This window comes from Engystomops pustulosus, chromosome 7 (genome assembly GCF_040894005.1).
Source record: "Engystomops pustulosus chromosome 7, aEngPut4.maternal, whole genome shotgun sequence".
In the NCBI taxonomy this organism is placed as follows: domain Eukaryota; kingdom Metazoa; phylum Chordata; class Amphibia; order Anura; family Leptodactylidae; genus Engystomops; species Engystomops pustulosus.
The window spans coordinates 110,143,491-110,169,784 of NC_092417.1; the positions used below are offsets into that span (position 1 = coordinate 110,143,491).

General features: G+C 44.1%; 1 long non-coding RNA gene across 1 annotated transcript in view; it reads left to right on the plus strand.

Moving 5' to 3' along the window:
- Positions 1-25,850, plus strand: part of LOC140068928 (uncharacterized) — a 70,697-nt gene extending 44,847 nt beyond the window's left edge. Inside the window, exons 2-4 of the long non-coding RNA XR_011848637.1 lie at positions 16,902-16,975; positions 18,681-18,724; positions 25,608-25,850. This is a non-coding gene — a long non-coding RNA (uncharacterized lncRNA). The remainder of the gene's footprint in view (positions 1-16,901; positions 16,976-18,680; positions 18,725-25,607) is intronic.
- Positions 25,851-26,294: the final 444 nt, after the last annotated feature.

Here is a 26,294-nt window from a genome sequence, read left to right on the forward strand (position 1 = left end):
TACACATACACAGCCCCCCAGTAATACATAGATATAGCCCACCACATGGAAGTGTGAGTGACTATACTGGTAAGGATGGGAGCTCCCGTGACTACTGGGGTGGGGGAGAGGCCTTTTGACTATACTGGGGGGGAGGCCCTGTGACTATACTGGGGTGTGGCAGAGGCCCTGTGACTATAGTGGAGTGAAGGAGAGGACCTGTAACTATACTGAGGTGGAAGGAGACCCTATGACTATACTGAGGTGGGAGGAGACCCTGTGACTATACTGGGGTGTGGGGGAGGCCATGTGACTATACTGGGGTGTGGGGGAGGCTCCTTGACAATACTGGGGTGTATGGGAGGCCCTTTGACTATACTAGGAAGGGGGGAGGCCCTGTGACTATACTGGGGTGTGGGGGGGGCCTTTGACTATACTGGGGTGTGGGGGAGGCCCTGTGACTATACTTGGGTGTGGGGAAACCCTGTTACCATACTGTGGTGTGGGGGAGGCCCTGTGACTATACTGGGGTATGGGGAAGGCTCTGTGACTATACTGGGAAGGGGGGGGGGGAGGCCCTGTGACTATACTGGGAAGGGGGGAGCTGTGACTATACTGGAAAGGGAGGGCCCTGTGACTATACTAGGGTGGGCAGGAGTACCTGTAACTATACTGGGGAAGGGGAAAAGCCCTGTGACTACACTGGGGAGGAGGGAAGGCCATGTGACCATACTGGGGAGTGAGCCTGTGAGTTGGTTGGGGGCTGAGCCTGTACTGGGCTGCAGGGAAGGGGCCTGTAACTTTACGGGCTAATGGGGGGATGTGACTATATTGACTCCTGTGTGGACATAGTAATCATATTGACTACTGTGGGACACTGTTAATCAAAGAACATGCGTCTTCAGCACCCCGAAAGACAGGACTAGCTCCAGGTTTATGTTGCTCTTGCGGGACAAAGCCACGGCGGCCATCTCATGTTTATAATGTTGTGGTGTATGTGGTTTTATGGTAAAAACAAAACACACAAATTTTAACATTTTGGTTAAAATTTATAAGAAAATATTAAAATGTTGCAGCAAAAGGTGGCGCTACAATGTATTAACTTAAGGAAGATGAATAATAATGCACAAACAACTTTTAATTTTTTTTTTTTTTTTTTTTTTTTTTTACAACAGTTTAAAATATCCAATAAATTTAGTTCCACTTTAAAATTATGTCCCACTGGCGTCTCCTTTATCAAAAAATTACAATTTTTATGTTTGAAGCCTGAAATGTGGCAAAATGTAGAAAAGTTCAAGGGGGCCGAATACTTTCGCAAGGCACAGTATATAATGGATATAATGGTGCATATCCTCCATTCTTTGACAGGTCGGTACTGGGGCCCCTGACACTGTGGGACCCATAGCAGCTGCTATGCATGCTGCCACTGTAGTTACACCCCTTACCACTGCTAAAGGATAAAGTGTAATCCAAATATCAATATTTTCAAACGTCTTGAAAGAGCACAACAGAGGAACAGGAACAGTGCAGGTGATGCAAAATGGTTATTTCAATGGGGAAAACAAATATTTCACTAAAAAGTGCGGGTTCTCTTTCAGTTCTATGCACCTTTTATTGCTTTGAATGAACTGAACACACACAATAAACAATAAATAAATAAAACTGAACTAAAATTCGGTTCAGAGGCCTCACGTAACATAATCATGAGGTTATAATCACTGTGCCAATATTTTGGAAATTAAACTATGGACCCCTATATAAACAATTAAGTGACTGTATGTATTTGCTTGTTTAGCCAAGTCTGAGGCTATTTAGCTGCTGAGTCCTCCCTATGTGTGAGCTTAGACTTAGATCACCAATAACAGGCAGCAATGAAAAACTATTAAGCTACATTTTAAAAGAAACCTAATCTCATTCAATCACTGATGGAAAACATTGCTAGTCGTATTTAATATTAATGGAAATTTATTTTAAAAATCCAGCATTTTCAGAATATGTCTAATCCCGTCAAGGATTTGGCGAGATTTGTTGTAAATATTTAGCAGGAACAGTGTTGGGAGCCATGTCTGCTGAGAAAATGTAACTATTAACAAGCAGGAAAGTAGGAAACAGATTTCACACTTTTCATCCCAACAATGAGTCATAATTTACTGTGATAAATGCAGATCTTATTAACTTGGGCCTGGAAAGCAGCATTACAGCATGAGTCAATGTTTTGCGATCCCTCTGCGATCAGCCTGTCTTACTATTTTTTCACCAAATATCGTTTTTGCACGAACTATGAGAGCAGCACAGCAAAGGACCATTACATAATGGAGAGGCCAGTGTGGTCTGTTATGCTGTGATAACACTGCATGGAATGGACTCATTATGGAGCATGAGGTCAGTTTGGTTACGTGAAGATTTCCTGTTGAGTGGGAGAGATTACAGCCCTCCACTAATAATAAAAATGTTTTACTGCAAATATTTTATGTATTAAATGTTGCCTTTCAACTTTTCAGATATGTCTAAAAGTGAATAAAGGCGGTCTCCTACTTAAGGACACCCGACTTACAGATGACCCCTAGTTATAGATGGACCTCTCTGACCACTGTGATATCTTGTGAAGCTCTCTCTATGCTCTACTATAGGCCCCATTCACATGACCGTCGGGGGCACATATACCCAGCCACAAAATATATGTCCCCTATAGATGGTTATGGCGTCGGGGCTCAGTACAGTGTGCGGGCATGCGTGGCTGTAAGAACAGCAAAGCGGGACTATTTTTTATGCAGACGGCAGGGGCGAGCACCACTCACCTCCTCCTCTGCAGCAGGCCGACATGTGCTTCACCAGGCTTTGGCCGGGCAAGCACATGTTTGTGTGACTGTAGGTACTAGGCTGCAGTGATCAGCTGTGAAGTGAAATTAAGTTTTATTGATAATACTTGTTCCCATGACACAAAATTTGGAAAATAAAACTGTCATTGGGTAAAAAAAAGCTTTGTCTCGAGTTAGGGCTCTTTTACATTGGCATTCATGATCCGTTGTCTGTGCCCAACAACTCTGCTGGGGGGTGCGCCTCCTCACGCCCAAATGGCACAGTACATTATAAAGGGGGATGGGCACCTGGAAAGTTTATTATCAGGGGGAGGGGAATGTCTCCTGGACAGTATATTATAAGGGGCAGAGGAATAGACTCCAACAGTACTATTAGCTGCTGACTACATATGGATTGCTGAATGGTGATCTGTGAAGAGCCACCAAGATAAGGAGGTAGAAGGGCAGAGCTACAACAGAGTTATACAGTATGAGATTACTATATCTGCCTTATGGCAGCCCTGGACTGTAATACATTTTTGGCACTATATAGTTGTGTGCAGTATATTCCCAGCTAGTATATATTTTTGTATATGGTATATTAATTACTGCAATATTATTAGTATTGTATTCGTGTGGGTATATATATTAATGTTCCCCCATATATTTGAGTGTTTCTTATATATGGTGTGTGCATATTTGTATGTGTAGCATATATATAGTTTATACAGTTGAAAAAAGACACTTGTCCATCAAGTTCAACCAAGGAAGGGAAGGGATTGGATGAGGAAGGGATTTAGGGGAAACAATTCTAAATAACATAACCATCAATGTTATTTAGGTGTAAAAAGGCATCTAGACCCTTCTTGAAGCTCTCTGCTGTCCCTGCTGTGACCAGCGCCTGAGGCAGGCTATTCCACAGATTGACAGTTCTCATAGTATAAAAGCCTTGTCGCCTCTGGTGATTAAACCTTGATTTCTCCAAACGGAGACAGTGCCCCCTCGTCTTTTGATTTGATTTAATCTGAATCAATTTACCACCATATTTTCTGTATGGACCATTCATATATTTAAATAAATTAAAGAGAACCCATCATGCAAAATAACCCCCCTAATCTAAATAGATTTTCATAAACTGCCATTAGAGAGCATTGCATCTATCCCTTCATTGTCCTTCTACATGCCTGTAAACCTAAGCAATAAGGTCCTAAAGCTGTATGCAAATGACCTGTGAAATGTCCAATGAGTCATTAGCATATTCAAGCTGTCCAGCTTATTCATGAGTGGGAGGCACAGCCATACCCCCTAACAGCCTGTATAATGGTGTGAGGCTGTATAATGATGTGCTTCCTGGTGCTGGCGTCCCCTGCAGCCTGTGTATAGGAGAGATAAAACAGCTCCAGGCAGCCATGTTATAGTAGAACATGTCAGGTACATATGTAGCTAATGTCTGTGTCTCTCACATGTTATAGCAGAACATGTCAGGTACTTGTGTAGCTGATGTCTGTGTCTCTCACATATGTATTAGGAGGGAGAGCATGTCAGCAGATACAGCACACACACTAGCAATGCTTTACTATACATTACACACAGGCATGAGCAGGGGGAGGAGAGGGGCGGAGTAACAGGAGTGACATCACTGCCTCTGACCATGTGACCAACCTCATTTACATAATAAAGAATAGATTATTTTATTATGATTCATGTATGAAATAACTAGATAAAGGCTGGGATGGATCCTTGTGAGCTGCTCCAACAGGTAGAGGTGACAGGACCAGTGACACAGACCTGATGACAGGTGTCCTTTAATCATGTCCCCTCGTAGTCGTCTCTTTTCCAGACTAAATAAATCTAGTTGTTTTAATTAGAGATGAGCGAGCACTAAAATGCTCGGGTACTCGTTATTCGAGACAAACTTTTCCAGATGCTCGAGTGCTCGTCTCGAATAACGAGCCCCATTGAAGTCAATGGGAGACTCGAGCATTTTTCAAAGGGACCATGGTTCGGGAATAAAATGTGTTATTTAATTGAAAAAGAATGTCTTCTGATAAGTTAGCAGATGTATGCAAACATCTGCAATCTATTCTTCACTGTTCTGCGCGTATATTATCTCCCGACAAGTTAGCAGATGTGAAGAACAGTGAAGAATAGAATAAAAACAGTGAACACAGGATCAAGTGAAAAACACAGTGAAAAACACAGTGAAGAATAGATTACAGATGTTCGGCACATCTGCTTACTTGTCGGGAGAGGAGATACGCTGTCCCGGGATCCGCTCCTCTTCTTCCACTGAAGTCTCCCCGTGCTGCCCGATGTCTCCCCCGTGCTGCCCGATGTCTCCCCCGTGCTGCCCGATGTCTCCCTGCTGCCCGATGTCTCCCTGGTGCCCGATGTCTTCCTGCTGCGCACGATGTCTCCCTGCTGCGCCCGATGTCTCCCTGCTGCGCCCGATGTCTCCCTGCTGCGCCCGATGTGTCTCTGCTGCGCCCGATGTGTCTCTGCTGCGCCCGATGTCTCCCTGGTGTGCGATGTCTCCCCGTTCCACGTGTATCTTCCGACAAGTAAGCAGATGTGCCGAACATCTGTAATCTATTCTTCACTGTGTTCTTCACTGTGTTTTTCACTTAAATGATCCTGTGTTCACTGTGTTCACTGTTTTTATTCTATTCTTCATTGTTCTTCACTGTGTTTGTTTAATTAAATGCTCGATCTCGAGCAGGGGAAATACTCGTCCGAGCAACGAGCCTTTTCGAGTACCTTAATACTCGAACGAGCATCAAGCTCGGACGAGTATACTCGCTCATCTCTAGTTTTAATCTTTCCTCATAACTAAGACCCTCCCCTCCATACCCCTTATCATTTTTGTGGCTCTATGTTGAACCCTCTCAAGCTCCAGGGCATCCTTTTTATGGTCCGGTACCCAGAACTGGACAGCATATTCCAGGTGAGGCCGAACCAATGCTTTGTATAGTGGTAATATTACATCCCTAACCACTTTTGATACATGACAAGATCCTACTAGCTTTAGAGGCAGCTGATTGACATTGCATGCTGTTATTCAATTTATGATCTACTAGTACCCCTAGGTCCTTCTCAACAAGGGACTCTCCCAGATTTACTCCACCAAGGATATATTTTGCCTTTGGATTATTGGTGTGTGCAGAAAAAAAAAATATATATATATATATATATGTGTGTGTGTGTGTTATGCATATGTAGCGTATGCTTGCATGTATCTTTGGAGTGTACAGTATATATGATATATGTGTATTCTGATGTATTATGTGTGGGATGGGACCGGCAGCAAGGGTTTAGGCAATGGAGACTGCCATTCTAAGTTTGCAGTGGGGCCCACTGGAGTTTTGTTACACCACTGCATATTATTTGTGCATTAGATGTGCAGGAGGATAGATTTAAAGGAGGAAAACACAAAGCATTACCTATTATGTGTAATGTCAGAACGGCTGTCATTAGGTAGTTGGAAAAATTTCAAACAGATAACCCCCCTTGGGATGCCAGAAGACTTTGGCAGTCTAGCACAGGCCTCGATTTACTTGATGAATTTGCTTTGACAAGAAGGTATAAAGGAGGGCCCTGGTTTGGTATAGGAAAATGGAAAAAATTATCTGGCAAAGTTGTCAAAGATAATTATTAGAGATGAGCGAACATGCTCGTCCGAGCTTGATGCTCGGTCGAGCATTAGGGTACTCGAAACTGCTCGTTACTCGGACGAATACTTCGCCCGCTCGAGAAAATGGCAGCTCCCGCCGTTTTGCTTTTTGGCGGCCAGAAACAGAGCCAATCACAAGCCAGGAGACTCTGCACTCCACCCAGCATGACGTGGTACCCTTACACGTCGATAGCAGTGGTTGGCTGGCCAGATCAGGTGACCCTGGGATAGACTAGCCGCTGGCCGCGCTGCTCGGATCATTCTGTCTCTGGATGCCGCTAGGGAGAGAGCTGCTGCTGGTCAGGGAAAGCGTTAGGGTGTTCTATTAGCTTACTGTTAGGCAGGAGTGATTCTCAAAGAACCCAACAGCCCTTCTTAGGGCTACAATAACGTTCTACTTTTTTTATTTTAATTTGCATCTTTTACCATTTTGTGAGGAATTAGCAGGGGGACTTGCTACCGTTGTGTTTAGCTCTTAGTGGCACACATATCCATAGCAAAGACCGAAGTGGGAAAATTCAGTAGGGGTTGGATTTCTATTAGGCAATAACTCAGTGTCATCTCATCTGGCATAGTAGTGTGCTTCCTTTGATACTTGGCTAGAAAATAGCCATAGGAGAATACAAACAGCTTCTTGAAGCCTACAGTAGCGTTCTATATATTTGATTTCTGGTTGATCTGCTGGTGGCTGTAGTTTCTGCAGTGCATGTACTTGCCAATTCTGAGCAATTTGTAGTGAGACTTGCGACCGCTGTGTTCTGCGCTTAGTGGCGCACATATCCATAGCAAAGGCCGAAGTGGCAAAATTCAGTAGGGGTTGGATTTCTATTAGGCAATAACTCAGTGTCATCTCATCTGGCATAGTAGTGTGCTTCCTTTGATACTTGGCTAGAAAATAGCCATAGGAGAATACAAACAGCTTCTTGAAGCCTACAGTAGCGTTCTATATATTTGATTTCTGGTTGATCTGCTGGTGGCTGTAGTTTCTGCAGTGCATGTACTTGCCAATTCTGAGCAATTTGTAGTGAGACTTGCGACCGCTGTGTTCTGCGCTTAGTGGCGCACATATCCATAGCAAAGGCCGAAGTGGCAAAATTCAGTAGGGGTTGGATTTCTATTAGGCAATAACTCAGTGTCATCTCATCTGGCATAGTAGTGTGCTTCCTTTGATACTTGGCTAGAAAATAGCCATAGGAGAATACAAACAGCTTCTTGAAGCCTACAGTAGCGTTCTATATATTTGATTTCTGGTTGATCTGCTGGTGGCTGTAGTTTCTGCAGTGCATGTACTTGCCAATTCTGAGCAATTTGTAGTGAGACTTGCGACCGCTGTGTTCTGCGCTTAGTGGCGCACATATCCATAGCAAAGGCCGAAGTGGCAAAATTCAGTAGGGGTTGGATTTCTATTAGGCACTAACTCAGTGTCATCTCATCTGGCATAGTAGTGTGCTTCCTTTGATACTTGGCTAGAAAATAGCCATAGCAATAGGATAGGATTGTTTGGTTTTAAAAACTCAAAAAAAAACAAAAAACACAAAACAAAAAAAAAAACACAAAAAAACACAAAAAAAAACAAAAAGAAGTAAAAAAAAAAAAAAAGTTATAACTCTCATTTTAAAAATGTTTAACCCGAGGGCTAGGGGTAGAGGACGAGGGCGGGGACGTGGGCGTCCAACTACTGCAGGGGTCAGAGGCCGTGGTCCTGGGCGGGGTGAGACACCACCTGCTGATGAGGGAGCAGGGGAACGCCGCAGAGCTACACTCCCTAGGTTCATGTCTGAAGTTACTGGGACTCGTGGTAGAGCACTGTTGAGGCCAGAACAGTGCGAACAGGTGATGTCGTGGATTGCTGACAATGCTTCGAGCAATTTGTCCACCACCAGTCAGTCTTCCACGCAGTCCACCCATGTCACCGAAATCCCCACTCCTCCAGCTCCTGCACCTCAGCCTCCTCCCCCCCAGTCTGCCACCTCCCAGGAAAATTTGCCATTTGAACCGGCATACTCTGAGGAACTGTTTTCTGGACCCTTCCCACAGTCACAAACCACTTGTCCGGTTGCTGCTGAGCAATTTTCCGATGCCCAGGTTTTCCACCAGTCACAGTCTGTGGGTGATGATGACCTTCTTGACGTAGTGGAAGTGTGTAAAGAGGTGTCCGACGATGAGGAGACACGGTTGTCAGACAGTGGGGAAGTTGTTGTCAGGGCAGGAAGTCCGAGGGGGGAGCAGACTGAGGGATCGGAGGATGATGAGGTGACAGACCCAAGCTGGGTTGAGAGGCCGGGTGAACACAGTGCTTCTGAGACGGAGGAGAGTCCTCGACCTGAACAGGTTGGAAGAGGCAGTGGTGGGGCCAGACGGAGAGGCAGGGCCAGAGCTGGTGCATCAGCGCCACTGTCAACTAGTGAAGCTCCCGTGGTGAGGGCTCTTGCGGCGAGGGCTAGATCTTCAGAAGTGTGGAGGCTCTTTAAGGAAACACCGGATGACCGACGGACTGTGGTGTGCAACATTTGCCAAACCAGGCTCAGCAGGGGTTCCACCACTACTAGCTTAACTACCACCAGTATGCGCAGGCATATGAATGCTAAGCACCCCACTCAGTGGCAACAAGCCCGTTCACCTCCGGCCGTGCACACCACTGCTCCTTCCCCTGTGTCAGCTGCTAGTCAGCCCCCTGCCCAGGACCCTGGCACAAAAACCCCATCGTCGCCTCCACGATCCTCCACAGCATCCACCAGCGTTCAGCTCTCCATACCCCAGACGCTGGAGCGGAAACGCAAATATAGTGCAACCCACCCGCACGCCCAAGCCCTTAATGTGCACATCTCCAGATTGCTTAGCCTGGAGATGCTGCCCTATAGGCTAGTAGAGACCGAGGCCTTTCGCAACCTCATGGCGGCGGCCGCCCCTCGGTATTCGGTCCCCAGCCGCCACTACTTTTCCCGATGTGCCGTCCCAGCCCTGCACCAGCACGTGTCAGACAACATCATCCGTGCCCTGACCAACGCCGTTTCTGACAAGGTCCACCTGACCACGGACACGTGGACGAGTGCTGCCGGGCAGGGCCACTATATATCGCTGACGGCACATTGGGTTAACTTGGTGGAGGCTGGGACCGAGTCTGACCCTGGGGCTGGTCATATACTGCCGACGCCGAGGATTGCGGGGCCTACCTCGGTCCAGGTGTTTCAGGCCTACTATGCCTCCTCCTCCTCCCACCCCTCCTCCACCTCCTCCTCCGAACTACCATCCGTGGGCACGGCGCCATCAGTCGGTAGCTCTAGGCACAGCAGCAGTGCCGTCGCTAAGCGACAGCAGGCGGTGCTCAAACTGCTGAGCCTAGGCGACAAAAGGCACACCGCCCAAGAGCTATTACAGGGCATCACGGCGCAGACTGATCTGTGGCTGGCACCGCTGAACCTCAAGCCGGGAATGGTTGTGTGTGACAACGGCCGTAACCTGGTGGCGGCTCTGCAACTCGGCAGACTGACACATGTGCCATGCCTGGCCCATGTGTTAAATCTGATAGTGCAGCGTTTCCTCAAGACATACCCCAATCTGTCTGATTTGCTCACGAAGGTGCGCCGCATCTGTGCGCATTTCAGGAAGTCCAGCCCAGATGCTGCCACTCTCAGGGCAGCGCAGCGCCGCCTCCAACTGCCCGCTCACCGACTGTTGTGCGACGTGCCCACGAGGTGGAATTCAACACTGACCATGTTATCCAGAGTTTACCAGCAGCGCAGAGCGATTGTAGACTGCCAGATGTCAACTTCCACCAGAACTGGTAGTCAGGTCAGTCAGCTTCCTCAAGTCTACAATGAGGAGTGGACGTGGATGTCTGATATCTGTCAGGTGCTGAGTAACTTTGAGGAGTCAACACAGATGGTCAGTGGCGATGCCGCCATCATCAGCCTCACCATCCCGCTGCTTGGCCTGTTGAAAAACTCTCTGGTCAGCATGAAGTCGGAAGCTTTGCGCTCGTCACAAGAGACGGGGGAAGAATATTCCCTTGTTGATAGCCAAAGCACCCTGAGGTCTGTTTCTCAGCGCATATCGGAGGAGGTGGAGGTGGAGGAGGATGAGGAGGAAGAGGAGGAGAATGTTGGCGAGACACAAGAGGGGACCATTGTTGAGTCCTTCACTGTTCAGCGTGTATGGGCAGAAGAAGAGGAGTTGGAGGAGTTGGAGGAGGAGGAAATGGACAGTCAGGCCAGTGAGGGGAGTGAATTCTTACGCGTTGGTACTCTGGCGCATATGGCAGATTTCATGCTAGGCTGCCTATCCCGTGACCCTCGCGTTCAAAGAATTTATTCCAGCACCGATTACTGGGTGTTCACTCTCCTGGACCCACGGTACAAGCAAAATCTTTCCACTCTCATCCCTGCAGAGGAAAGGAGTGTGAGAATGCATGAATACCAGCAGGCCCTGGTGCACAAGCTGAAACAGTATTTCCCTTCTGACAGCGCTAGCGGCAGAGTGCGTAGTTCTGCGGGACAAGTAGCGAGGGAGAGTAGGCGAGCAGGCAGCTTGTCCAGCACTGGCAAGGGTACGCTTTACAAGGCTTTTGCCAGCTTTATGTCACCCCAGCAAGACACTGTCACCTGTCCCCAGTCTCGGCAGAGTAGGGCTGATCTTTACAGAAAGATGGTGAGGGAGTACGTAGCTGACCATACCATCGTCCTAAATGATCACACAGCTCCCTACAACTACTGGGTTTCAAAGCTGGACATGTGGCACGAACTGGCGCTGTACGCCTTGGAGGTTCTTGCCTGCCCTGCCGCTAGCGTCTTGTCCGAGCGGGTTTTCAGTGCAGCTGGTGGCATCATCACCGATAAGCGTACACGCCTGTCGACTGACAGCGCTGACAGGCTGACGCTTATTAAAATGAATAAAGGCTGGATTTCTCAGAATTTCCAATCTCCACCAGGTGAAGGAAGCTCAACCTGAATAATTGATCCACTCCTCCTCCTCCTCCTCATTTTCCTCCTTCTCCTCCTCTTTGTACAGTAAAGCAGAGGAAAATGGCTATTTTTTGACAGGGCCCACTGGCTCTTGCTATAGTACTTCATGCATTTAATTTTTCTGGAGGGCCACCTACCCGGTCCTCTGTTTGAAACAATTTTTGTGAGTGCCACATACAGGCACTCAATCTATTCCATTTTTCTGGAGGGCCACCTACCCGGTCCTCTGTTTTAAAAAATTTTTGGGACTGCCACATACAGGCACTCAATCTATTCCATTTTACTGGAGGGCCACCTACCTGCTCCTCTGGTTTGAAACATTTTTGGGACTGCCACATACAGGCACTCAATCTATTCCATTTTACTGCAGGGCCACCTACCTGCTCCTCTGGTTTGAACAATTTTTGGGACTGCCACATACAGGCACTCAATCTATTCCATTTTACTGGAGGGCCACCTACCTGCTCCTCTGGTTTGAAACATTTTTGGGACTGCCACATACAGGCACTCAATCTATTCCATTTTACTGGAGGGCCACCTACCTGCTCCTCTGGTTTGAAACATTTTTGGGACTGCCACATACAGGCACTCAATCTATCCCATTTTACTGGAGGGCCACCTACCTGCTCCTCTGGTTTGAAAAATGTTTGGGACTGCCACATACAGGCACTATCCAAATTAAATTGTCTCCATAGCAGCCTCCACACGTTGTCTCCATTGCTACCTCCAAAAGTCGTCCATATAGCTGCCTCCATACATCGTCCCTTTATCAAACGAGGTGTGTCAGGCAGAAATTTGGGTTGTTTTCATGGATTCCACATCAAAGTTGTTAACTTTGTCGCCACCCTGCTGTGTTATCCACAAAATATACTGGCAAACTTTTACCATTTAGGGATATTATTTCAGCGCTTTTTGCGCATCTGTTTACATTCCCCTCACCCGGCATATCCTAAACTTATAAGAACGCTACTACACTTGATCTTATACAAAAGGTTCTTAGAAGTGCTGTTTGGGGAGTAGCCTAGAAACAGGGGCTTGGATTGGCGAAAGCTCGCCTGGCTGCAGAGCGCCAGCTCCATCACAAGATCCAACTAACATAGTTGCAGCACCTTTAATCTACTACTAGTTCACTGCCTCCATAATAATAATAATCTTTATTTATATAGCGTCATCATATTCTGCAGCGCTTTACAAATCATAGGAAACAAATACAAATGTAATGTAACAGAGCACAACATTTGTATGGAACAACAGGAGTGAGGTCCCTGCTCGCCAGAGCTTACGGTTTATGAAGATGATGGGGTAACACGAGGTAAAAGAATATTTAATGGTCAAGCCATTCTTCTTAGGGAATAGAAAAAAATATAATAAATGGAATTGCTGTCGCTTGAAACACTCAGCCGTCATCTTATATACCAGGTCCAGGGTGAATGGGACTGCAGAGAAGTCTGGTGCCTGTTGGTTGCTGGATAACAGATGGGAGGACGACACAGGACGGGTTAGTAGAAGAGTTAAAACTTCATGCAGTTAATGAGTGTTATAGGCTTGCCTAAAGAAATGGGTTTTAAGAGCACGTTTGAAACTTTGGAGGTTAGGTATTAGTCTGATAGTCCGGGGCAGAGCATTCCATAGAATTGGTGCAGCTCTAGAGAAGTCTTGGAGACGCGAGTGGGAGGTCCGCACTAGGGTAGAGGTTAATCTAAGATCACTGGCGGATCTAAGAGCACGGGTTGGGCGATAGACTGAGATAAGAGAGGAGAGGTAGGGGGGTGCAGCATTATACAGAGCTTTATGGATGAGGGTTATTATTATTTTAAACTATTCGAAAGGAGACTGGCAGCAAGTGCAGCGACTGGCATGAACTGTAAGCATACATGGTCCCCTTATCAAACGAGCTGTGTCAGGCAGAATTTGGGGTTGTTTTCATGGCTTCCATGTTAACTTTGTCGCCACCCTGCTGTGTAATCCACAAAATATACTGGCAAACTTTTATCATGTAGCGATATTATTTGAGCGCTTCTTGCTCACCTCCTTTGGTTCCTCTCTGCCACCCATTGGTTTGAAGCCTGAGTCCATTTAGGGTATGTCGCCATGCCACTCTCTAGCCTGCCGCTGCTGCCGCTGCCTCTGCATGCCGTCCCCTATAGTGTCAGGGTCAATTATTGGATGTTTTAGATGCTATCTAGCTTCATTCTGTCACTCTGTCATGGCCATGCTGTTGCCCATAATTTTGGCATAATGGTGCGATTAGGCAGCCTCAGAGGCATCCATGCATGCTGCCCCTGCTGTTTCCTGTCCATTTCCGTGGTGTTTCCATCCTTTTCTGAGGTTCCCAGGTGTTTGGCCAAGCTTCCCTGTGCAGAGCCTTGGTCCCCTTGAAAAATGCTCGAGTCTCCCATTGACTTCAATGGGGTTCGTTATTCGAGACGAGCACTCGAGCATCGGGAAAAGTTCGTCTCGAATAACGAGTACCCGAGCATTTTAGTGTTCGCTCATCTCTAATAATTATCTCTCCTATTCTGCGAGACTATGCAATGTGACATTAGGAAGTTGTTTAGAGAAACGTGTCAACTTTCTGACAGGATTTGGTGTTGATCACATAAGCACTTTCTTTGTATTTTGCTTTATTGTGTGAAATGATATTTTAGCTCCGGATTTTGTATCCAGCCTATTCCTTCCATTAACAGATTAGAAACACTTACAGAAACATTTCAGTCTATACGCTACATAGCTGGTGCTGCTCCTGGCATATATTGTAAGAAATAATTAGCATCTGACACTTGCTAATTATCTTTTGATGTCAGTAAAACAATGAACATGCAGCATGGAAAAAAACTGTGCCACTGATCTAGGGCGTGACAGACGCCAAGGTTGAAGTAAATGCATGCCCAATCATTGATTTACGGTTATGGGAGTGCAGAAGTAGAAGCTGCATCCATGATGTTACAGATTCGGCACTGGGGCCCAGTTATGGCCCCCATATACTTTAGATGAAAATTGGCTAAATCTAATTTCCATGGGTTCAGCCAACTGTCTAATGTAAATGGTGCCTCCTTTTTCTCATTGCATGGCAGATTTTGAAGAGGTAAGAATCAGGCAAATTGAATTCTTTGATCTTGGGAGATATCCTACTGCAATTACATTTGATTTCAAGAGGTCTTTTTTGCAGAAACACTTCTATTCAGCTACCCAGGCAGTGTCTAATATTGCACCTTAGCCTCCTTTAATTGAAGAAGCAATGACATTGGGCATGTTAAAATTGCCAATAGGAATATAATGTACTAGATTGTGGTGGGACTAGGGAACCTATCACCACATTTGCACATATACAGCCAGTGACAGGTTCCTATAGAGCTCTATTAACAGACTGACCCCCTTCTCTTAGCTAAAAATAGTTTCGCTTACATCCACATAAATCAACTTTTATCTTATATTATCTGGCATCAAAGAGGACGTGTCCTGCTCATCCGGCCCGTTCCATCTACTCCACCTAATGCCTCCTTACTCGTCACAGTTCATGTCATGTGACATCATCTCAGGTCCTTTAGCTTCTTAACAAAAGCAAACTATACCCCTTGCATGTATCTGACCACATGAAGTCACAGCCTCCATGGACTTCTAATCCCCTTCATCCTCCATGGAGGCTGCTGTGATTTCATTTATTATTATTAGAAGGCAAAGGACCTGCGATGATATCACTCTGATCACATATCATGAATGTAACATAAAGAACTGTGTAAAAAAATTGAAACAATGGGGCAGATTTACTTACCAGTCCCTGCGGGATCCCCGAGGTGAGTTCCTCGACGAGAATGCACAGCTTCAGCGATTCACTACCAACATGCGCCTGATATCCTGCATCTGTCGCTTCCCTGATCAGGTCCGCCGGAGTTCACCTTCTTCTTCCTGGTGTATGGAAGTGCTTGGCTTGTGATACTATTTAAATGTTAAATCCCGCGGTTTGTCTGAATCCGTCTAATCGTCTGACGGCCCACCCCCAATTTCTGTCGCATGAAAGCCGAATGAATGTGCCAAAGTCCAATCGTGTGTGACACAATCACCGGCGCAATCCCCGAACAGTCGGGAAATCCAACGAGAATGCGGCCACGGGACCCTAAGTAAATTAGCCCCAATATTTCCCATCTGTACATAGAGCTTTATATGTCTGTAGTTGAATATAAGCAGTCCTTAAGTACAAGGCGACAGGGCAGTGATTTGAAGAGACACAGAGCTGTCTGTCAGAATAATGGGCTGTGGTTTACTGCCAGCCTGAGAGAGAGAAGAGTCACAGATACCAGACACGAGTCACAAAAGCTAATTTGCATATTAGATAAATGTCTGTGATTATGATACAGGGCCTCACTGGCAGCTAATTTTAGGTGATATGGGGAGGACTTGAAACCCTTTATCAGCAGGCATTGTTACTCAGGGTGGTCAAAATATGGTGACATGTCCTCTTTAACATCAATTTCAATGATGTTTCAGTTATTCTCTTGGAAAGCAGAAAACAGAGTGCTTATTCATATATATTTCACGGACCAGGCCCTGTCCCAGGAGCAGGACTCCAAGCGTCATAATTATCAACGTATTGAATCCTTGCACCATTGTCCTCTAAGTAGTGATGCATTACAGTAGCCCCTCAAGGATAACTATGATGCTTGAAGTTGTGTTCCTAGTCAACTTTTGGAGCATGAAATATGGCCACCATACACAGACCATATGAATGATCCAAAGGCTAGGAACACACAGGGCACAATTGCTGTGGGCTAGGCACAGTAGACTCATGGACAGCTAACCTGCAGTGATTTATAGTGACAGCATAGTGATTTATACAGTTCCTATCCAAATACTGGTTAAATAAACTGCAAGATAAAGGTATGGCGTTTAGTACTGCAGCAGATTCTTAGAGCAGATTTCCAACTTTGCAAGAGATGAACTCTCTATCCAGCCGCAGGTAAATTGCAGCCGAACGCCGTGGCAGAAACGACTGTGTTTGCCCTATAACTAATATCTCATATGAGTATCAGACTAAAGAAACTGAGAATCGCCGGAAAAAGTTGAAGATCCCCCATTCAGTCATGAATAACAAGTGTCTGTACCACTTTCACTTGTCTCAGACAGCAAAAGGGATAAAATGGTGCATTATCACAACATTATAACATCATTTTCCAGGAACCTATCAGGCAATCCTCTTGTGGCTAAGTCATTCTCATGATTTATCTTGCTTTCTAGGAATTTCAATAACTCCATGGTGTCCACTAGGAAAGGTTACCGATTCATAAAATAAACCTAAAAGATTGATCACCAGTTATCGTAATCGCTCTACTAGAATTCAGACTTCCAAAATAAAGCAAATGGCAATCTGCTGGCAAGGATTATTTTCCTCCCATTTTGACAAATTTCATCCGTTACATCCTTCCAAGCACAATACTCTGAATAAAGACAACATTGGCTTCTGTGTAATAAAATGTCTGCACTGATATGTTTTCACAGGACTGAGAATTGATATAGGAGAGCTTTATGTGTGGATTTCCAGGGTCTGGAAGGAATTCCGAGGCTGTGAACAGGTGAGAGGCTTTGGTGTCATAATCATTGACAATCATCACCACTGTCACAAACACTTCATTATAAACCTTGAGATGCACTGCGCTTTTCTATTCCTTTCAATGTTTCCATTAAAACCTGGCCTTAGATGTGTGCATTTCAGCCTAGCCTCCATCTGACAGGCCCTGCCACATCAGCTCTCGTCACGCTGTCTGCCAGTCTTGACACATGCACATTGTTGATCTATGTATCCTTTCTTAAATGACAATTTGAAGGTGTCATTTTTGGTTGGGCTTAATAAATACACCCTGCAGACAGTTACGCTTTAGCTCAATGTCTCAGTCTACTGCTAGGAATTTTCTACCCAGTCTTATATTTTAATAAGAATTCCAATAAGCTACCACCCACGTTTTATGGGACCCTGATTTCCTTTGTACCTGAACTCGGAGTGAACTGTAGATGCCCACTCCTATTTGGAAAAAATGTTCCTTTTATTTCTTGGCTCCTACATTTTCCATCTTATTTTCAGGCTTGATGAATGCATTCTACTACACTACCAGTTTGTTCAAGCCTTAAATATCTCCCTGAATAGACTGTGTAGGAATGATTCCTCATCCCAAAAATTTAAAAAAAATGTGCTTTATGATACAAACTACAAACCTTATCATAGACCAGAGATCTTCAACTTGTCATTCTTGAATAATGAAAACTAGAACTCTCAATATGTCTCTGACAATGAAGCCAGTGCTTGGGGATCACAATATACGCTTATGGCATGGAAGGCGGTGGCAGTAATCCCCACCCTATGGCTCATAAGCATAGCTGACAATCTAAGATAGCAGTTGTGTAAACGATAGAAAGCCCCAGGTAGCAGCAGATCATGGTCCTAAGGCTCCCCAAAACTACATTGCAGCCCACCTGTCACCAGGAAAGTAATTTTTATCTGGTGACAAGTTCCACTAGCCTATGTTATGCTGATTATCACCACTAATAGTTTATTTTTAGAGGAGAGTGAACCAGACTTTCCCAGTTGGATTTGGTTCCCAGGACAAATTTCCGACAGCCAATCCAGCAAATTGACTCCCCTAGCAACTAACCATGGCTATAATTGACCAAGGGGAAACCTGGCGCCAAACCAGCAATATGTTACTTTAATTTAAATGACCTCGCTCCCTGCCAGCAGCATGTGGTCCCGGGTAGGGTGGCCAGCTACAGCCTGTGTGAGCCTGTACCAATCTCCTCCATGCTCCTACAGCTCCCTGTGGAGTGGAAGAGAGGGAGAATGTATGACGAGACACAGGCACAAAGGCTGCCCCCCCACCTCCCGAGGCGCACCACACACTCCCTGGTAATGTAAAATAAATTATTATAAACTACTGAAATGATTCAGAATGCTGAAAAAGGCATTTTTAAAATCAGCATAGCATATTGGAACCTCTCACTAAAAACATCTGGTGACAGGTTTGCTTCAAAGTCACTACTACTAATAATAACATACATTCAAGGTACATGCGCCCATTTAAAGGGACACTCACATCATACTTCATCCCACTAAACTTGCAGCCCACTCGGGCGAAAAAGAGTCAAGTTTAGATGCTGCAAGTTTAGATGCTGTTTAGATGCTGCAGAGGGACTTTCAGTTCAGATGGCCTCAGTTCTATCCTCAGTTCTATACTACCAAAAACATGATTTTTGTGCCATATTAAAGGTAAGAATCTTATCTTTCAGATCCCACCATATCATAGCCACAGTGTCAGTGCCTGGATCTATGAGTAAGTGTTTCGGTGTGCTTGATTTTGATTTCCTTTAAGCTTTAGCTTCCATGGATAATTTGCCCTTGTTCTTGTTGCAAACAGTGTTCTGCAACTTTATTTTTTATACTCTCTGAACATATTATTGTGAGACTTGGCACCAGTTTCATCTTAAGGGAAAATATTGGTATACACTATTTTTTTATGGACCCATAAAATGGCCATGAATATTAATTTCTTAAGAACGGCTTCATACCATTGCTTTAATCATGGCTCCGGTGGCACAGTTACACTATTTATTCAGCTGTTTCAAATGGGACTTACACAAGGCACTATACTCTTAATAATGTCACTCAGCTTGGAAAACATCCATTAACCCTTAAATAAACTGTAAAATTTAGGTTACTATGAATATCATAAGTTTATTCTAATAATGAGAATGAGTCAGGAATTTAATTGTAATTTTATTATTTCGCTTAATGTCTGGAAAAGGAATTCAGTTTACTCTGCCAGGGAGTGTTATTGGAGATATATCTTTAGTTAAAACCACTATTTAATAAAAACCACCTTGCCCAAATTTATTAGGATTGAAATTTAGACAAGTAGTTTTAGGCAAGTTATTTTGCATGCCTTGTAGTAGTTGTGTCTGCTGTGATATGAGAAATGGATTTGCACAGAGAGCTGTGACAAGCCACTTGGAACCAATAGAGAGCTGAAGGGGAACCCTGTCGGGTTTAACAGTGGAGTTTGGCTCAACCGGCAAGCTAAACTATTTCCTAAGATCAGAATGAAAGACATGTTCATGTTGACCTAAACTGGGATGTGGCCTGGTGTGAGACTGTTTACTTTTTATCCATGGTTAATTTTCATTGCTGAATCTACCATGATGCCAGTTGAGCCTTTGGCCTCAGCGTGGCAGGGTGAAATAAATGAGAGGGACTTGCATGTAACTAGATCACCTGCACTTATTAGCTTCTGTATTTTGAATAGCTCTGGAATGTGCTAAATACTTTTGAACATGATGCAAATTACGCAGGACAAAGACATGATTACTCATAAACAAAAGAGTAAAGCAGCATAAATACAATTCCATTATAGGTGATGCTATTGCACTTAGAATCAGTAGGGGGACATTTTTCAGGTGTAAAATTGTGCTATAGCCTGAAATCTTTAAGGCCTGTTTTTGTCTGTTTTGTATTGTACGTAAGTAGTATGATCCTTAGCATGTAAAATATACTTAGGTATACACATATACAAAGGGTATATCTGCACTCCTTCAAATTATGCCTCTGTTTTCATAGTTTTATTTTTTTCTATTTTAGCATTGTGTGTATTCGTTTTCATTACAGCTTTACATTGCAGTCCTAATGAGGTGATGGCAGGTGTCGGTTGTCTCTATATATGTACATTAATTAGGTGACGTTAATGACGAGGAAGAACCAGTGACACGCTTAATGCAGGAAAAAATGGCAAAAAAAACATTGCTGCTGCCCATGGCTATGAGTCAATTCCAATTAAAATCTCTCATATTTGATTGGTTATTATAACCAATATTAGTTTATTCCTTTAGCACAATTTTCTTCTTAATAAATATTACCATAAATATAATTCACTATCCACTAGAGCTCTATTCTGAATGTAAATGCACTATTCTGTGAGAGGCAGCTGAGCTTGGTCTGTCACTCGGTACAATTCATTATTAAATCAAATTGTGCTGGATGTTAAATCTGGCAGAGTTTTCGATTGTCTAGTGGTACTTTGGACCTTTTATAACTAGGTACAGTATACGCCAGAAAAAATTACAAAATTCTTGGGTGTTCCCCTTTTTCTGAGAAGCCACACCCTATTTCACAAGACAATGCTTCCTCTGTCTTACTAGTCTAAAAATGTCTTGGACTCTGGATATATGGAGTAAGGCAATAAATTACAACAGAATTCCCATCAGGGGCTCTACATTTGATTCTATTATTCCAGATACATCCTGCTCTAATAATAATCTCCAGATATGAACACTGAACAATTCAGCTCTGCTACATCTGTGCAGTATGTAATGCCTTTACATTTGATTGAATAAGATAAAGTGCCGAATTAATAGACCTCCTCAGCTCAACTGATCTGCACCAACAGCCAATGAACCTTTACCACCATCCTGGTAGCACTATGTTACCACTAGGTAATACTGTACTTGGAATACCAATCCTAGTTGTCATCTATTACAAACTCTTGTACAACTGTCTGCAACTTCAGGCCGGCCACTAGTTTAAATGATGATTATAAATGCGTAACTGCACTACAGCAATTGCATATTAACAAAGCCTGGGGTCCAATTAATCATTACGCCATCAATATCTTATTTGCATAAAACTATTCTCTTTAAAGACTCTATGTATAAGGTGACAGGGTTACCTCATCGATTATGTAAATTCCACATCAAGCTTTACAGAAGCTGTCTGAAGAAATAAAAGGGGCTGTCTGTCGCCGGCAACTCAATATCAGACGCTCTTGGCAAATCCGACTGCAAAACAAAGCAGGAGAAATTATACACTGCATACATTTTAAAGTAAATTCAATGGAAAACAGACAGCTTTATCATGCAAGATGTCTGCTCACAGCCAAGAAGTCTTGGTCCTGTCTATATATATGCAATAAAGACTGGCACAGGTCTCCATAGTTTAGAACAACATGGGATTTGACTGAAACATACTGAAACATTAAGGCTGGAACCACACATGTTGTGCTTTTTGCTTCTTTCCATTTGCAGCAATGGAGTTTTCCATATTCTAGTACCACAAACACGTAAAATTGGGGTCTATTTGCAGCAGAATTGCAATTGAGTGGGTGGATGTAGGTTGATGGTCTTTAGTTGTTAATGCAATAGCACATAGATAAGATTTGCCAATCCGCTGTGAGTTTATCCCATATAACCCCGAACTTAAAGTGGTTTTCCAGCAAAATGATTGATAAAGAAGTGAAGCTACTTTTCACTTGGAGGTGACCTGTGGTGCATTCTCTGAGTCTAACCACTACACACAAAGCAGAGCTGTATGGTGAGGGACCCCCGCCGCTCTACGTTTAGTGACCTATCACATGGAAATCCCCAATAAGGCATTAGATGTCCTCTGTGGGCTTTCTGTGGGTACGTAAACTTCAAATTCTCTTCAAGAAACACATAATAATTCCAGTGCTGCCATATAGTGTAAAACGTTGCATTGCCCAGTGCTGAAGTGGTAGTGCTATAGAGTGCTCTGATAATAACAATGTACAGTAACCATATGGTTGCTCCATATACAAAGCTAATAATGCACCATAAAACAGGTATATAATAAATTTGAAAAAATCTGTGATGTTTGCCAGGGCTCTATATGTTGAGGTCTAAGGGGAGTACGGAAACAACAGAGAAAGCCGCCTCCAGCTGTTCTAAGTTGAAGAAGGTTCGAGGGATCCCACAATAGCTGTGATTATAGATACAGCAAGTGAAGTATTGAACACATCAAATATACAGTATTTCTACAGATGCTATTGACATGAAATTTACACCAGATGTCAGTAATAACCCATAGAAAGAAATCAAACCATAGATGTTACAAATTTAAGTTATGTGTAATGATGTGAAATGACTTGGGGAAAAAGCATGAACACATGAAAAAAGAAAGGGGCACAAACCATGTAGAGTCATACCATTTGCTGGAATTCATCTGTAATTAGAAAGCAATCCTGCCATTTAGTGAACAATTATATCAGCGGGTTCAACTGATGGCATATTAAAAGTTGTCTCATTACCAAGGTGTCACACAAGAAACATTGCATGAAGTGTAAAGCCAATGTGATGATGCTAGTTACATAAGAATTTCAGAGTGGGTGGGGGTGTGTTGTGAACATTTTTCTAATAGAATTCATTAAGAACTTCTCCTTAGTTTGTAAGAAACAGGCTGCTAAATGCCCCTGAGTTACACTGTTACTTATATGTTACTATGGCAAATCTGTCTACCAGATTAAAGACAGGTCTCTTTCTCCTCTCCTGTTTGTTACACAGCTGTGAGTATTAACTCTTTATGATCTTTGCCTGGCTACAGTATGCTATGAGCATTATTTTCAAAGATCAAGCTTAGGGGAAAGTGTTAATCATCCTTTATCAGAGCTGTATAAACACAGCGAGATTAGATGTGAGCTCATGCAGCCTCCATAGACGCACACTGTACAGTCTGGAATATGCATCTCTATAGGAGAGAATAGCTTTTTCTTTTTTTACAAACTAAGCAGAATAGTTTAATGAACTATATTAGAAAATTATTCAACACACAAGATCCGAAAACAGTTACATTTTAAACACTGCAGGTTCCAGTGAGCCAAGAGTTGTCCAAGAGCCAAGGACCACCTGTAGAGAGCTCCAGAAATACCTGGAATCAGCAGGTGCAGGTACAAGAAAACATTTACTAAGAACAGTGCAAACTTTATTATTTGCACTTTGCCTGTGTATAGTGCAGAGTGCACCAGGTTCATGATTTCTGGAGCTCGTTCTTCATGATTCTAGTGCCCTCTGCACTGTCCCAACACTTTTTTGGTGCAGAAATTTTTGTCACATGATGCCTAGTGTAGCCTTGCCACAAAACAGTTGTTTGCAACACAAGTGTGGTGCGGACACTTCTTAAATACCTGTGCTATTAGTTTGCACTTTAAAAAAACATGCAAAGTCTGACAGAAAACTGGTGCACAGCCCTTAGTAAACGTGCCCCAATAAGTAATGCACTCAACCTCCATTGCCTGTATGCATGCTCACCACGCAAGGTTCCATTCTGAACAAAAAAGCATGTTTAATCGCATACAAAGTTTTTCCAACATTTAGACAATTCAATGAACTACTGGGAGAATACCCTGTGGTTGGAGGAGACCAAAATTGAATCAGGCAAAAGCCATTATATATCAGCCTAAAAATGTCAAACTAAGCCGTCATGCACACGAACATTGCTTCCTCAGGTGATACAGCTGTGTTTTTGCTGCTGTCTTGCTGCTCCATGTATTTCTATGGGCTCATCCGCAGCCCCCTGATGAACCCCTGAAGAAAAACTGGTAGGTAACACAATCATCTAACACTCCAAGGGGTTGGGACAATTTGCTAACATAGTTTGCCAGCCTACAAATTTAGGAAAAATACTATTGACCAGGGCTGGCGCCAGCACCCGGATTGCACAGGCAAGTGCTGCGGCCAAAAGGTACTGAAAGGGTCCATTTGGGTGCTGACAAATAAATTTGGCCCTCTGATACCAGTGTGCCTTTAAGACACCAGTACAAATTATCAACATGGCAGACATGAACATGTCTTTCCCCTGTACAAACTGCCATTCATTGATTGCGATGTGATGATGTTACAAGTCATCATATCCTGTGCATCTCTGGTTGGGATCAGTATCTGCTCTGCAATCCAGATTCAGCCCATAGTGGAACGACAAAATTGGGAGCTGATCACTCCCTGCTCTGGCTTAACCATCTCACAGGCAACAATAATCCTGCAACCTGAGAGATAGATCCTGTGTCTCCTGCCTGCGCAGAGGATACCAGCAGCCGAGGAAGTGAGTACTTTCTTTTCTCGATTGGTACCATGAGGTCCTGTGACTATTGACTATGAGAAGGCACTTTTACTATTGGTTATGTTACTGATGAGACTGATGGGCCCTGTGACTAATAGCTATTGTCAGGATAAGTAATAGTGGATCCTCTGGACCACCGCGGATGATGACATTAGCTAACACCAGGGACCAGAGTCTAAGTGGCTTTCACCAGAGCCCGCCGCAAAGTGGGTTGGACCTGCTGCGGCGTGGTACCACCAGGTCATTCAACAGACACAATTTTGTCCTGTCTGGTGGCGGCCAAGGCGAAGTACAAAATCGTGAGGCAGCAGCGTGGTCGGGGACAGGCAGAAGGTTAAGACAGGCAACACAGGATCAGAGTCGGGGACGTAGCGCAAAGTCAGTACGGGCAGCACAGGAGCAAGGTCAGGAATGGATTCGAGGTCACAACTGTAAATCAGGATAATTGCACAGGGCATCAGGAAAGCTTTCTCTAAGACTATGAGGCACAAAGAACCGGCAGAGTGTATAGGGAGAGGCAGGTTTATATACAATTCTGGGAAAGGGCCAGCGCCAATTAATGATGCACTGACCCATTAAATTTTCTGAAACCGTCTCCATAGGAGACAGGTACGCGAGCGCAGGGACCGAGGACCGGGATCAGGAGCGGGGAGAGGTAAGCAGCACGAGCGTCGCGCTTGCGAACACAGAGGGACACGGATGAGCCCGCAACCCAAGATATGGGTCGTGGGAGCACCCGGGACAGCTATGGGGGGCACATTTTTAAACTGGGGGCCCTGTAACTATTGAATGTAGTTGCCACTGTTACTATTGGCAACTGGGGGGACTTTGACTATGGGGTAAACAGAAACTCTGTGACAATGGGGTTCTTGGGGCACTGTAATTTAGCTACTGGGGGCCCTGTAACTATTGGCTACTGTGGGAGCACGGTGACTATTGGCTACTGTGGGAGCATGGTGACTATTGGCTACTGTGGGGCACTGTGACTAATGGCTACTTTGGGGGGCACTGTGACTATATTGGCTACTGTGGGGTACTGTGTATTTATTTACTCTACTGTTTTTATGCATTAAGCATCAAGTCATTTAAATATATTAGATTGATATGGGAGTGCACAAAATTTGTTAGTCCGTGCCTATGGCTCTACTTTTGCAGTGCAGATACCTGCTATTTAAGGATGTATGTATAAAGACTTAAAGTGGAATTCAGAGGTGTGGGGCTGTTTTTCAGCACTGGAAAACTTCATATAATTGAATGAAGGATCAATGGACTAATGTACCCAAACATTCTTGATAAAAATCTGCTGCCTTTTTTACCAGGTTGATGAAAATAAAACAAGGATTTCAGCAAGACAACTATCTCAAACACACAGACAAGGAAATATAAATTGGTTTCAGTGAAAGAAAATAAAAGTGCTGGAATGATCCAGCCAACCTTCTGATCTGCATCCAAAAGAAAATCTACGGAAAGAAATAAAGCTCAGAGTCCAACGAAGGAGCCCACAGAACCTTCAGGATGTGAACAGTCTTTGTGTGGCCGAGTGGGCCAACATCCCATCTAAGCAATGCATGGCACTAGTTTACTCTGTACCTGTACATTTTAGTAAATGTTCAGTACTTTTTCTCTGTCTCATTTCTCATTATTACACATAACTTATTTTACAAACATGGATTGCTAACGACTTTGGACCTGATGATCAAGGACCACCCTCTAATGTAATTGTGGGTGGTCAGAAAGAAGTCCTTGTGTAAAGTAGTTGTCTAAAGCTGCAAAGACTTTCAGGGATGCAAAGACAGAGGTTGGTACAACCTTGTAAACAATACAATAGTTGGAACTGTTGTGGTGTGGTAGCTTTATCCTGTAGATAAGGGATGTTACCATTTTGGACAATCGCATTTACAGAGCATAAAAATGTTTTTTTTTAAGAAGTACTTCCAAAGATGCTACAGAAGATCTTGTAGTGTTAGGTATGTCTAATTTAAGGCATCTTGGGTTTGCCAGGTAAT